The 13,522-nt window shown below is 38.3% G+C and overlaps 1 long non-coding RNA gene across 1 annotated transcript; it reads left to right on the top strand.

Annotated features, from left to right (window-relative positions):
• Positions 1 to 12,146: 12,146 nt before the first annotated feature.
• Positions 12,147 to 13,081, top strand: LOC139431572 (uncharacterized). Its single transcript, XR_011641654.1, has 2 exons — positions 12,147 to 12,684; positions 12,742 to 13,081. It is a non-coding gene; the product is annotated as an uncharacterized lncRNA (long non-coding RNA).
• The last annotated feature ends 441 nt before the right edge of the window (positions 13,082 to 13,522 follow it).

Here is a 13,522-nt window from a genome sequence, read left to right on the forward strand (position 1 = left end):
TAGAAAGTTCAAACATGACTCAGAACGGCGTATAACGTCATAATATTACGTTTTGGGCACATTTTGTTTTTTATCTCCAACATGGTTCAACATGTCATTTGGCTCCCGAATATCACAAATATGGTCAGCAGAATTATCGGAACCAAAAGTGATAGAAAGTTCAAACATGGCTCAGAACGGCGTATAACGTCATAATATCACGTTTTGGGCACATTTTGTTTTTTATCTCCAACTTGCTCCAACATGTTATTTGGCGCCTGAAAATCACAAATATGGTCAGCAGAATTATCGGAACCAAAAGTGATAGAAAGTTCAAACATGGCTCAGAACGGCGTATAACGTCATAATATCACGTTTTGGGCACATTTTGTTTTTTATCTCCAACATGGTTCAACATGTCATTTGGATGCTAAATATCACAAATATGGTCAGCAGAATTATCGGAACTAAAAGTGATAGAAAGTTCAAACATGGCTCAGAACGGCGTATAACGTCATAATATCACGTTTTGGGCACATTTTGTTTTTCATCTCCAACTTGCTCCATCATGTCATTTGGCGCCTGAATAACACAAATATGGTCAGCAGAATTATCGGAACCAAAAGTGATAGAAAGTTCAAACATGGCTCAGAACGGCGTATAACGTCATAATATCACGTTTTGGGCACATTTTGTTTTTTATCTCCAACTTGCTCCAACATGTTATTTGGCGCCTGAAAATCACAAATATGGTCAGCAGAATTATCGGAACCAAAAGTGATAGAAAGTTCAAACATGGCTCAGAGCGGCGTATAACGTCATAATATCACGTTTTGGGCACATTTTGTTTTTTATCTCCAACTTGCTCCATCATGTCATTTGGCGCCTGAATAACACAAATATGGTCAGCAGAATTATCGGAACCAAAAGTGATAGAAAGTTCAAACATGGCTCAGAACGGCGTATAACGTCATAATATCACGTTTTGGGCACATTTTGTTTTTTATCTCCAACTTGCTCCAACATGTTATTTGGCGCCTGAAAATCACAAATATGGTCAGCAGAATTATCGGAACCAAAAGTGATAGAAAGTTCAAACATGGCTCAGAACGGCGTATAACGTCATAATATCACGTTTTGGGCACATTTTGTTTTTTATCTCCAACATGGTTCAACATGTCATTTGGCTCCTAAATATCACAAATATGGTCAGCAGAATTATCGGAACCAAAAGTGATAGAAAGTTCAAACATGGCTCAGAACGGCGTATAACGTCATAATATCACGTTTTGGGCACAATTTGTTTTTTATCTCCAACTTGCTCCATCATGTCATTTGGCGCCTGAATAACACAAATATGGTCAGCAGAATTATCGGAACCAAAAGTGATAGAAAGTTCAAACATGGCTCAGAACGGCGTATAACGTCATAATATCACGTTTTGGGCACATTTTGTTTTTTATCTCCAACATGGTTCAACATGTCATTTGGCTCCTAAATATCACAAATATGGTCAGCAGAATTATCGGAACCAAAAGTGATAGAAAGTTCAAACATGGCTCAGAACGGCGTATAACGTCATAATATCACGTTTTGGGCACATTTTGTTTTTTATCTCCAACATGGTTCAACATGTCATTTGGCTCCTAAATATCACAAATATGGTCAGCAGAATTATCGGAACCAAAAGTGATAGAAAGTTCAAACATGGCTCAGAACGGCGTATAACGTCATAATATCACGTTTTGGGCACATTTTGTTTTTTATCTCCAACATGGTTCAACATGTCATTTGGCGCCTGAATAACACAAATATGGTCAGCAGAATTATCGGAACCAAAAGTGATAGAAAGTTCAAACATGACTCAGAACGGCGTATAACGTCATAATATTACGTTTTGGGCACATTTTGTTTTTTATCTCCAACATGGTTCAACATGTCATTTGGCTCCCGAATATCACAAATATGGTCAGCAGAATTATCGGAACCAAAAGTGATAGAAAGTTCAAACATGGCTCAGAACGGCGTATAACGTCATAATATCACGTTTTGGGCACATTTTGTTTTTTATCTCCAACTTGCTCCAACATGTTATTTGGCGCCTGAAAATCACAAATATGGTCAGCAGAATTATCGGAACCAAAAGTGATAGAAAGTTCAAACATGGCTCAGAACGGCGTATAACGTCATAATATCACGTTTTGGGCACATTTTGTTTTTTATCTCCAACATGGTTCAACATGTCATTTGGATGCTAAATATCACAAATATGGTCAGCAGAATTATCGGAACTAAAAGTGATAGAAAGTTCAAACATGGCTCAGAACGGCGTATAACGTCATAATATCACGTTTTGGGCACATTTTGTTTTTCATCTCCAACTTGCTCCATCATGTCATTTGGCGCCTGAATAACACAAATATGGTCAGCAGAATTATCGGAACCAAAAGTGATAGAAAGTTCAAACATGGCTCAGAACGGCGTATAACGTCATAATATCACGTTTTGGGCACATTTTGTTTTTTATCTCCAACTTGCTCCAACATGTTATTTGGCGCCTGAAAATCACAAATATGGTCAGCAGAATTATCGGAACCAAAAGTGATAGAAAGTTCAAACATGGCTCAGAGCGGCGTATAACGTCATAATATCACGTTTTGGGCACATTTTGTTTTTTATCTCCAACTTGCTCCATCATGTCATTTGGCGCCTGAATAACACAAATATGGTCAGCAGAATTATCGGAACCAAAAGTGATAGAAAGTTCAAACATGGCTCAGAACGGCGTATAACGTCATAATATCACGTTTTGGGCACATTTTGTTTTTTATCTCCAACTTGCTCCAACATGTTATTTGGCGCCTGAAAATCACAAATATGGTCAGCAGAATTATCGGAACCAAAAGTGATAGAAAGTTCAAACATGGCTCAGAACGGCGTATAACGTCATAATATCACGTTTTGGGCACATTTTGTTTTTTATCTCCAACATGGTTCAACATGTCATTTGGCTCCTAAATATCACAAATATGGTCAGCAGAATTATCGGAACCAAAAGTGATAGAAAGTTCAAACATGGCTCAGAACGGCGTATAACGTCATAATATCACGTTTTGGGCACATTTTGTTTTTTATCTCCAACATGGTTCAACATGTCATTTGGCGCCTGAATAACTCAAATATGGTCAGCAGAATTATCGGAACCAAAAGTGATAGAAAGTTCAAACATGACTCAGAACGGCGTATAACGTCATAATATTACGTTTTGGGCACATTTTGTTTTTTATCTCCAACATGGTTCAACATGTCATTTGGCTCCCGAATATCACAAATATGGTCAGCAGAATTATCGGAACCAAAAGTGATAGAAAGTTCAAACATGGCTCAGAACGGCGTATAACGTCATAATATCACGTTTTGGGCACATTTTGTTTTTTATCTCCAACTTGCTCCAACATGTTATTTGGCGCCTGAAAATCACAAATATGGTCAGCAGAATTATCGGAACCAAAAGTGATAGAAAGTTCAAACATGGCTCAGAACGGCGTATAACGTCATAATATCACGTTTTGGGCACATTTTGTTTTTTATCTCCAACATGGTTCAACATGTCATTTGGATGCTAAATATCACAAATATGGTCAGCAGAATTATCGGAACTAAAAGTGATAGAAAGTTCAAACATGGCTCAGAACGGCGTATAACGTCATAATATCACGTTTTGGGCACATTTTGTTTTTCATCTCCAACTTGCTCCATCATGTCATTTGGCGCCTGAATAACACAAATATGGTCAGCAGAATTATCGGAACCAAAAGTGATAGAAAGTTCAAACATGGCTCAGAACGGCGTATAACGTCATAATATCACGTTTTGGGCACATTTTGTTTTTTATCTCCAACTTGCTCCAACATGTTATTTGGCGCCTGAAAATCACAAATATGGTCAGCAGAATTATCGGAACCAAAAGTGATAGAAAGTTCAAACATGGCTCAGAGCGGCGTATAACGTCATAATATCACGTTTTGGGCACATTTTGTTTTTTATCTCCAACTTGCTCCATCATGTCATTTGGCGCCTGAATAACACAAATATGGTCAGCAGAATTATCGGAACCAAAAGTGATAGAAAGTTCAAACATGGCTCAGAACGGCGTATAACGTCATAATATCACGTTTTGGGCACATTTTGTTTTTTATCTCCAACTTGCTCCAACATGTTATTTGGCGCCTGAAAATCACAAATATGGTCAGCAGAATTATCGGAACCAAAAGTGATAGAAAGTTCAAACATGGCTCAGAACGGCGTATAACGTCATAATATCACGTTGTGGGCACATTTTGTTTTTTATCTCCAACTTGCTCCAACATGTCATTTGGCTCCTAAATATCACAAATATGGTCAGCAGAATTATCGGAACCAAAAGTGATAGAAAGTTCAAACATGGCTCAGAACGGCGTATAACGTCATAATATCACGTTTTGGGCACATTTTGTTTTTTATCTCCATCTTGCTCCATCATGTCATTTGGCGCCTGAATAACACAAATATGGTCAGCAGAATTATCGGAACCAAAAGTGATAGAAAGTTCAAACATGGCTCAGAACGGCGTATAACGTCATAATATCACGTTTTGGGCACATTTTGTTTTTTATCTCCAACATGGTTCAACATGTCATTTGGATGCTAAATATCACAAATATGGTCAGCAGAATTATCGGAACTAAAAGTGATAGAAAGTTCAAACATGGCTCAGAACGGCGTATAACGTCATAATATCACGTTTTGGGCACATTTTGTTTTTCATCTCCAACTTGCTCCATCATGTCATTTGGCGCCTGAATAACACAAATATGGTCAGCAGAATTATCGGAACCAAAAGTGATAGAAAGTTCAAACATGGCTCAGAACGGCGTATAACGTCATAATATCACGTTTTGGGCACATTTTGTTTTTCATCTCCAACTTGCTCCATCATGTCATTTGGCGCCTGAATAACACAAATATGGTCAGCAGAATTATCGGAACCAAAAGTGATAGAAAGTTCAAACATGGCTCAGAACGGCGTATAACGTCATAATATCACGTTTTGGGCACATTTTGTTTTTCATCTCCAACTTGCTCCATCATGTCATTTGGCGCCTGAATCAGTCAGCAGAATTATCGGAACCAAAAGTGATAGAAAATTCAAACATGGCTCAGAACGGCGTATAACGTCATAATATCACGTTTTGGGCACATTTTGTTTTTTATCTCCAACATGGTTCAACATGTCATTTGGCTCCTAAATATCACAAATATGGTCAGCAGAATTATCGGAACCAAAAGTGATAGAAAGTTCAAACATGGCTCAGAACGGCGTATAACGTCATAATATCACGTTTTGGGCACATTTTGTTTTTTATCTCCAACTTGCTCCAACATGTTATTTGGCGCCTGAAAATCACAAATATGGTCAGCAGAATTATCGGAACCAAAAGTGATAGAAAGTTCAAACATGGCTCAGAACGGCGTATAACGTCATAATATCACGTTTTGGGCACATTTTGTTTTTTATCTCCATCTTGCTCCATCATGTCATTTGGCGCCTGAATAACACAAATATGGTCAGCAGAATTATCGGAACCAAAAGTGATAGAAAGTTCAAACATGGCTCAGAACGGCGTATAACGTCATAATATCACGTTTTGGGCACATTTTGTTTTTTATCTCCATCTTGCTCCATCATGTCATTTGGCGCCTGAATAACACAAATATGGTCAGCAGAATTATCGGAACCAAAAGTGATAGAAAGTTCAAACATGGCTCAGAACGGCGTATAACGTCATAATATCACGTTTTGGGCACATTTTGTTTTTTATCTCCAACTTGCTCCAACATGTTATTTGGCGCCTGAAAATCACAAATATGGTCAGCAGAATTATCTTAACCAAAAGTGATAGAAAGTTCAAACATGGCTCAGAACGCGGCGTATAACGTCATAATATCACGTTTTGGGCACATTTTGTTTTTTATCTCCATCTTGCTCCATCATGTCATTTGGCGCCTGAATAACACAAATATGGTCAGCAGAATTATCGGAACCAAAAGTGATAGAAAGTTCAAACATGGCTCAGAACGGCGTATAACGTCATAATATCACGTTTTGGGCACATTTTGTTTTTTATCTCCAACATGGTTCAACATGTCATTTGGATGCTAAATATCACAAATATGGTCAGCAGAATTATCGGAACTAAAAGTGATAGAAAGTTCAAACATGGCTCAGAACGGCGTATAACGTCATAATATCACGTTTTGGGCACATTTTGTTTTTCATCTCCAACTTGCTCCATCATGTCATTTGGCGCCTGAATAACACAAATATGGTCAGCAGAATTATCGGAACCAAAAGTGATAGAAAGTTCAAACATGGCTCAGAACGGCGTATAACGTCATAATATCACGTTTTGGGCACATTTTGTTTTTCATCTCCAACTTGCTCCATCATGTCATTTGGCGCCTGAATAACACAAATATGGTCAGCAGAATTATGGGAACCAAAAGTGATAGAAAATTCAAACATGGCTCAGAACGGCGTATAACGTCATAATATCACGTTTTGGGCACATTTTGTTTTTTATCTCCAACATGGTTCAACATGTCATTTGGCTCCTAAATATCACAAATATGGTCAGCAGAATTATCGGAACCAAAAGTGATAGAAAGTTCAAACATGGCTCAGAACGGCGTATAACGTCATAATATCACGTTTTGGGCACATTTTGTTTTTTATCTCCAACTTGCTCCAACATGTTATTTGGCGCCTGAAAATCACAAATATGGTCAGCAGAATTATCGGAACCAAAAGTGATAGAAAGTTCAAACATGGCTCAGAACGGCGTATAACGTCATAATATCACGTTTTGGGCACATTTTGTTTTTTATCTCCATCTTGCTCCATCATGTCATTTGGCGCCTGAATAACACAAATATGGTCAGCAGAATTATCGGAACCAAAAGTGATAGAAAGTTCAAACATGGCTCAGAACGGCGTATAACGTCATAATATCACGTTTTGGGCACATTTTGTTTTTCATCTCCAACATGGTTCAACATGTGATTTGGCGCCTGAATAACACAAATATGGTCAGCAGAATTATCGGAACCAAAAGTGATAGAAAGTTCAAACATGGCTCAGAACGGCGTATAACGTCATAATATCACGTTTTGGGCACATTTTGTTTTTTATCTCCAACATGGTTCAACATGTCATTTGGCTCCTAAATATCACAAATATGGTCAGCAGAATTATCGGAACCAAAAGTGATAGAAAGTTCAAACATGGCTCAGAACGGCGTATAACGTCATAATATCACGCTTTGGGCACATTTTGTTTTTTATCTCCAACTTGCTCCAACATGTTATTTGGCGCCTGAAAATCACAAATATGGTCAGCAGAATTATCGGAACCAAAAGTGATAGAAAGTTCAAACATGGCTCAGAACGGCGTATAACGTCATAATATCACGTTTTGGGCACATTTTGTTTTTTATCTCCATCTTGCTCCATCATGTCATTTGGCGCCTGAATAACACAAATATGGTCAGCAGAATTATCGGAACCAAAAGTGATAGAAAGTTCAAACATGGCTCAGAACGGCGTATAACGTCATAATATCACGTTTTGGGCACATTTTGTTTTTCATCTCCAACATGGTTCAACATGTCATTTGGCTCCTAAATATCACAAATATGGTCAGCAGAATTATCGGAACCAAAAGTGATAGAAAGTTCAAACATGGCTCAGAACGGCGTATAACGTCATAATATCACGTTTTGGGCACATTTTGTTTTTTATCTCCAACTTGCTCCAACATGTTATTTGGCGCCTGAAAATCACAAATATGGTCAGCAGAATTATCTTAACCAAAAGTGATAGAAAGTTCAAACATGGCTCAGAACGGCGTATAACGTCATAATATCACGTTTTGGGCACATTTTGTTTTTTATCTCCATCTTGCTCCATCATGTCATTTGGCGCCTGAATAACACAAATATGGTCAGCAGAATTATCGGAACCAAAAGTGATAGAAAGTTCAAACATGGCTCAGAACGGCGTATAACGTCATAATATCACGTTTTGGGCACTTTTTGTTTTTTATCTCCAACATGGTTCAACATGTCATTTGGATGCTAAATATCACAAATATGGTCAGCAGAATTATCGGAACTAAAAGTGATAGAAAGTTCAAACATGGCTCAGAACGGCGTATAACGTCATAATATCACGTTTTGGGCACATTTTGTTTTTCATCTCCAACTTGCTCCATCATGTCATTTGGCGCCTGAATAACACAAATATGGTCAGCAGAATTATCGGAACCAAAAGTGATAGAAAGTTCAAACATGGCTCAGAACGGCGTATAACGTCATAATATCACGTTTTGGGCACATTTTGTTTTTCATCTCCAACTTGCTCCATCATGTCATTTGGCGCCTGAATAACACAAATATGGTCAGCAGAATTATCGGAACCAAAAGTGATAGAAAGTTCAAACATGGCTCAGAACGGCGTATAACGTCATAATATCACGTTTTGGGCACATTTTGTTTTTTATCTCCATCTTGCTCCATCATGTCATTTGGCGCCTGAATAACACAAATATGGTCAGCAGAATTATCGGAACCAAAAGTGATAGAAAGTTCAAACATGGCTCAGAACGGCGTATAACGTCATAATATCACGTTTTGGGCACATTTTGTTTTTTATCTCCATCTTGCTCCATCATGTCATTTGGCGCCTGAATAACACAAATATGGTCAGCAGAATTATCGGAACCAAAAGTGATAGAAAGTTCAAACATGGCTCAGAACGGCGTATAACGTCATAATATCACGTTTTGGGCACATTTTGTTTTTTATCTCCAACTTGCTCCAACATGTTATTTGGCGCCTGAAAATCACAAATATGGTCAGCAGAATTATCTTAACCAAAAGTGATAGAAAGTTCAAACATGGCTCAGAACGCGGCGTATAACGTCATAATATCACGTTTTGGGCACATTTTGTTTTTTATCTCCATCTTGCTCCATCATGTCATTTGGCGCCTGAATAACACAAATATGGTCAGCAGAATTATCGGAACCAAAAGTGATAGAAAGTTCAAACATGGCTCAGAACGGCGTATAACGTCATAATATCACGTTTTGGGCACATTTTGTTTTTTATCTCCAACATGGTTCAACATGTCATTTGGATGCTAAATATCACAAATATGGTCAGCAGAATTATCGGAACTAAAAGTGATAGAAAGTTCAAACATGGCTCAGAACGGCGTATAACGTCATAATATCACGTTTTGGGCACATTTTGTTTTTCATCTCCAACTTGCTCCATCATGTCATTTGGCGCCTGAATAACACAAATATGGTCAGCAGAATTATCGGAACCAAAAGTGATAGAAAGTTCAAACATGGCTCAGAACGGCGTATAACGTCATAATATCACGTTTTGGGCACATTTTGTTTTTCATCTCCAACTTGCTCCATCATGTCATTTGGCGCCTGAATAACACAAATATGGTCAGCAGAATTATGGGAACCAAAAGTGATAGAAAATTCAAACATGGCTCAGAACGGCGTATAACGTCATAATATCACGTTTTGGGCACATTTTGTTTTTTATCTCCAACATGGTTCAACATGTCATTTGGCTCCTAAATATCACAAATATGGTCAGCAGAATTATCGGAACCAAAAGTGATAGAAAGTTCAAACATGGCTCAGAACGGCGTATAACGTCATAATATCACGTTTTGGGCACATTTTGTTTTTTATCTCCAACTTGCTCCAACATGTTATTTGGCGCCTGAAAATCACAAATATGGTCAGCAGAATTATCGGAACCAAAAGTGATAGAAAGTTCAAACATGGCTCAGAACGGCGTATAACGTCATAATATCACGTTTTGGGCACATTTTGTTTTTTATCTCCATCTTGCTCCATCATGTCATTTGGCGCCTGAATAACACAAATATGGTCAGCAGAATTATCGGAACCAAAAGTGATAGAAAGTTCAAACATGGCTCAGAACGGCGTATAACGTCATAATATCACGTTTTGGGCACATTTTGTTTTTCATCTCCAACATGGTTCAACATGTGATTTGGCGCCTGAATAACACAAATATGGTCAGCAGAATTATCGGAACCAAAAGTGATAGAAAGTTCAAACATGGCTCAGAACGGCGTATAACGTCATAATATCACGTTTTGGGCACATTTTGTTTTTTATCTCCAACATGGTTCAACATGTCATTTGGCTCCTAAATATCACAAATATGGTCAGCAGAATTATCGGAACCAAAAGTGATAGAAAGTTCAAACATGGCTCAGAACGGCGTATAACGTCATAATATCACGCTTTGGGCACATTTTGTTTTTTATCTCCAACTTGCTCCAACATGTTATTTGGCGCCTGAAAATCACAAATATGGTCAGCAGAATTATCGGAACCAAAAGTGATAGAAAGTTCAAACATGGCTCAGAACGGCGTATAACGTCATAATATCACGTTTTGGGCACATTTTGTTTTTTATCTCCATCTTGCTCCATCATGTCATTTGGCGCCTGAATAACACAAATATGGTCAGCAGAATTATCGGAACCAAAAGTGATAGAAAGTTCAAACATGGCTCAGAACGGCGTATAACGTCATAATATCACGTTTTGGGCACATTTTGTTTTTCATCTCCAACATGGTTCAACATGTCATTTGGCTCCTAAATATCACAAATATGGTCAGCAGAATTATCGGAACCAAAAGTGATAGAAAGTTCAAACATGGCTCAGAACGGCGTATAACGTCATAATATCACGTTTTGGGCACATTTTGTTTTTTATCTCCAACTTGCTCCAACATGTTATTTGGCGCCTGAAAATCACAAATATGGTCAGCAGAATTATCTTAACCAAAAGTGATAGAAAGTTCAAACATGGCTCAGAACGGCGTATAACGTCATAATATCACGTTTTGGGCACATTTTGTTTTTTATCTCCATCTTGCTCCATCATGTCATTTGGCGCCTGAATAACACAAATATGGTCAGCAGAATTATCGGAACCAAAAGTGATAGAAAGTTCAAACATGGCTCAGAACGGCGTATAACGTCATAATATCACGTTTTGGGCACTTTTTGTTTTTTATCTCCAACATGGTTCAACATGTCATTTGGATGCTAAATATCACAAATATGGTCAGCAGAATTATCGGAACTAAAAGTGATAGAAAGTTCAAACATGGCTCAGAACGGCGTATAACGTCATAATATCACGTTTTGGGCACATTTTGTTTTTCATCTCCAACTTGCTCCATCATGTCATTTGGCGCCTGAATAACACAAATATGGTCAGCAGAATTATCGGAACCAAAAGTGATAGAAAGTTCAAACATGGCTCAGAACGGCGTATAACGTCATAATATCACGTTTTGGGCACATTTTGTTTTTCATCTCCAACTTGCTCCATCATGTCATTTGGCGCCTGAATAACACAAATATGGTCAGCAGAATTATCGGAACCAAAAGTGATAGAAAGTTCAAACATGGCTCAGAACGGCGTATAACGTCATAATATCACGTTTTGGGCACATTTTGTTTTTCATCTCCAACTTGCTCCATCATGTCATTTGGCGCCTGAATAACACAAATATGGTCAGCAGAATTATCGGAACCAAAAGTGATAGAAAGTTCAAACATGGCTCAGAACGGCGTATAACGTCATAATATCACGTTTTGGGCACATTTTGTTTTTCATCTCCAACTTGCTCCATCATGTCATTTGGCGCCTGAATAACACAAATATGGTCAGCAGAATTATCGGAACCAAAAGTGATAGAAAATTCAAACATGGCTCAGAACGGCGTATAACGTCATAATATCACGTTTTGGGCACATTTTGTTTTTTATCTCCAACTTGCTCCAACATGTTATTTGGCGCCTGAAAATCACAAATATGGTCAGCAGAATTATCGGAACCAAAAGTGATAGAAAGTTCAAACATGGCTCAGAACGGCGTATAACGTCATAATATCACGTTTTGGGCACATTTTGTTTTTTATCTCCAACATTGTTGAATAATATAACGTATGTTATAGCGCTGGTTAACACTTCTTCGTAACGAATAACGATTTGTTGGCTTTTGTTGTAACGAATTATTTATTAATTATAACGAAGGTACAACACGACTCAAACGACGCTCTTACAAAAATCTTATTGATAGTGACGCGCTTGTTGTCAACAACAACGAAAACAAAACAAAAACTTCTTATTGCTATGATTCTTGACAAATCGGAAAACTAATTTAAATACAAATAAAAAATGCAAAAATGTGTATAAACAAGATACAAATTACAACATGCCCCCCGCCTTGAAAGGACTGCCTTTCAAAAAAAAAATTAGTGAGTATATGGGAGGGGGGAGCGCTAAAGAAAACATATTATAACAAATTATTTGATTGTCTATATCTAATAGACAATCACCTAAGGTAACAATAACAAAAAAAGTAAATAATATCAAAATTAATACTAATTTGTCATTGGAAGCGGGCAAAGTTTATTGGTTGGTCGCTTGATAATCCCGTTGGTGGTGCGTACGGTAGCAACTCTTGCAATACCATCGGATCCAGGGTGTAGAGCGATAACGCGACCATATAACCACTTCAATGTTGGTAAGTTGTCATCCTTTACTACAACCAATTCATCAATTTTAAGATTCTCTGTTTTAGTTGACCACTTGGAACGGCGTTGGAGTTCCGAAATGTATTCCTTTGACCAACGCTTCCAAAAGTCTTGCTGAATTCGTTGCGTATATTGATAGTGGGACAGCCGATTTAACTTGACGTGATCCAGGCTTGGATCTGGTGGGGCCGAAAGCGTTCTCCCAATTAAGAAATGCGCAGGAGTTAAGGGTGTTAAATCATTGGGATCCGTGGACAAGGGTGACAAAGGGCGAGAATTTAGGATAGCTTCAATTTGAATCAACAGCGTATAAAATTGTTCAAAGGTAAGTATTACATTGCCAACGACCCGCTTTAAATGATATTTGGTTGCTTTAACGCCTGCCTCCCATAAACCGCCGAAATGAGGCGAATTAGGGGGAATGAATGACCAATTAATCGACTCATTCTCAATCACATCGGTTAATTGATTGGAACCTTGTAGGAACGTTTCTAACTCGTGAAGCTCGCGATTCGCGCCGACGAAATTGGTACCGTTATCCGAAAAAATCTGAGACGGCTTTCCACGGCGACCAACAAAACGCCGCAGTGCTGCAATAAAACATTCAGAAGTCAAATCCGACACCAATTCAAGGTGTATAGCACGTGTTATAAAGCATACAAATAGACAAATATAGCATTTTGAAGTTTTAGAACCGCGACCTTTCCGATCTTTCAAAAGAAACGGGCCAGCGTAATCGACGCCGGTGGTACTGAACGGAGGTGCTGGAGTAACACGTTGCGATGGTAAATCGCCCATAATAGGCTGCGACACCCGCGGTTTTACTCG

The sequence above is a fragment of the Onthophagus taurus genome, chromosome 10, assembly GCF_036711975.1.
Source record: "Onthophagus taurus isolate NC chromosome 10, IU_Otau_3.0, whole genome shotgun sequence".
NCBI lineage: Eukaryota > Metazoa > Arthropoda > Insecta > Coleoptera > Scarabaeidae > Onthophagus > Onthophagus taurus.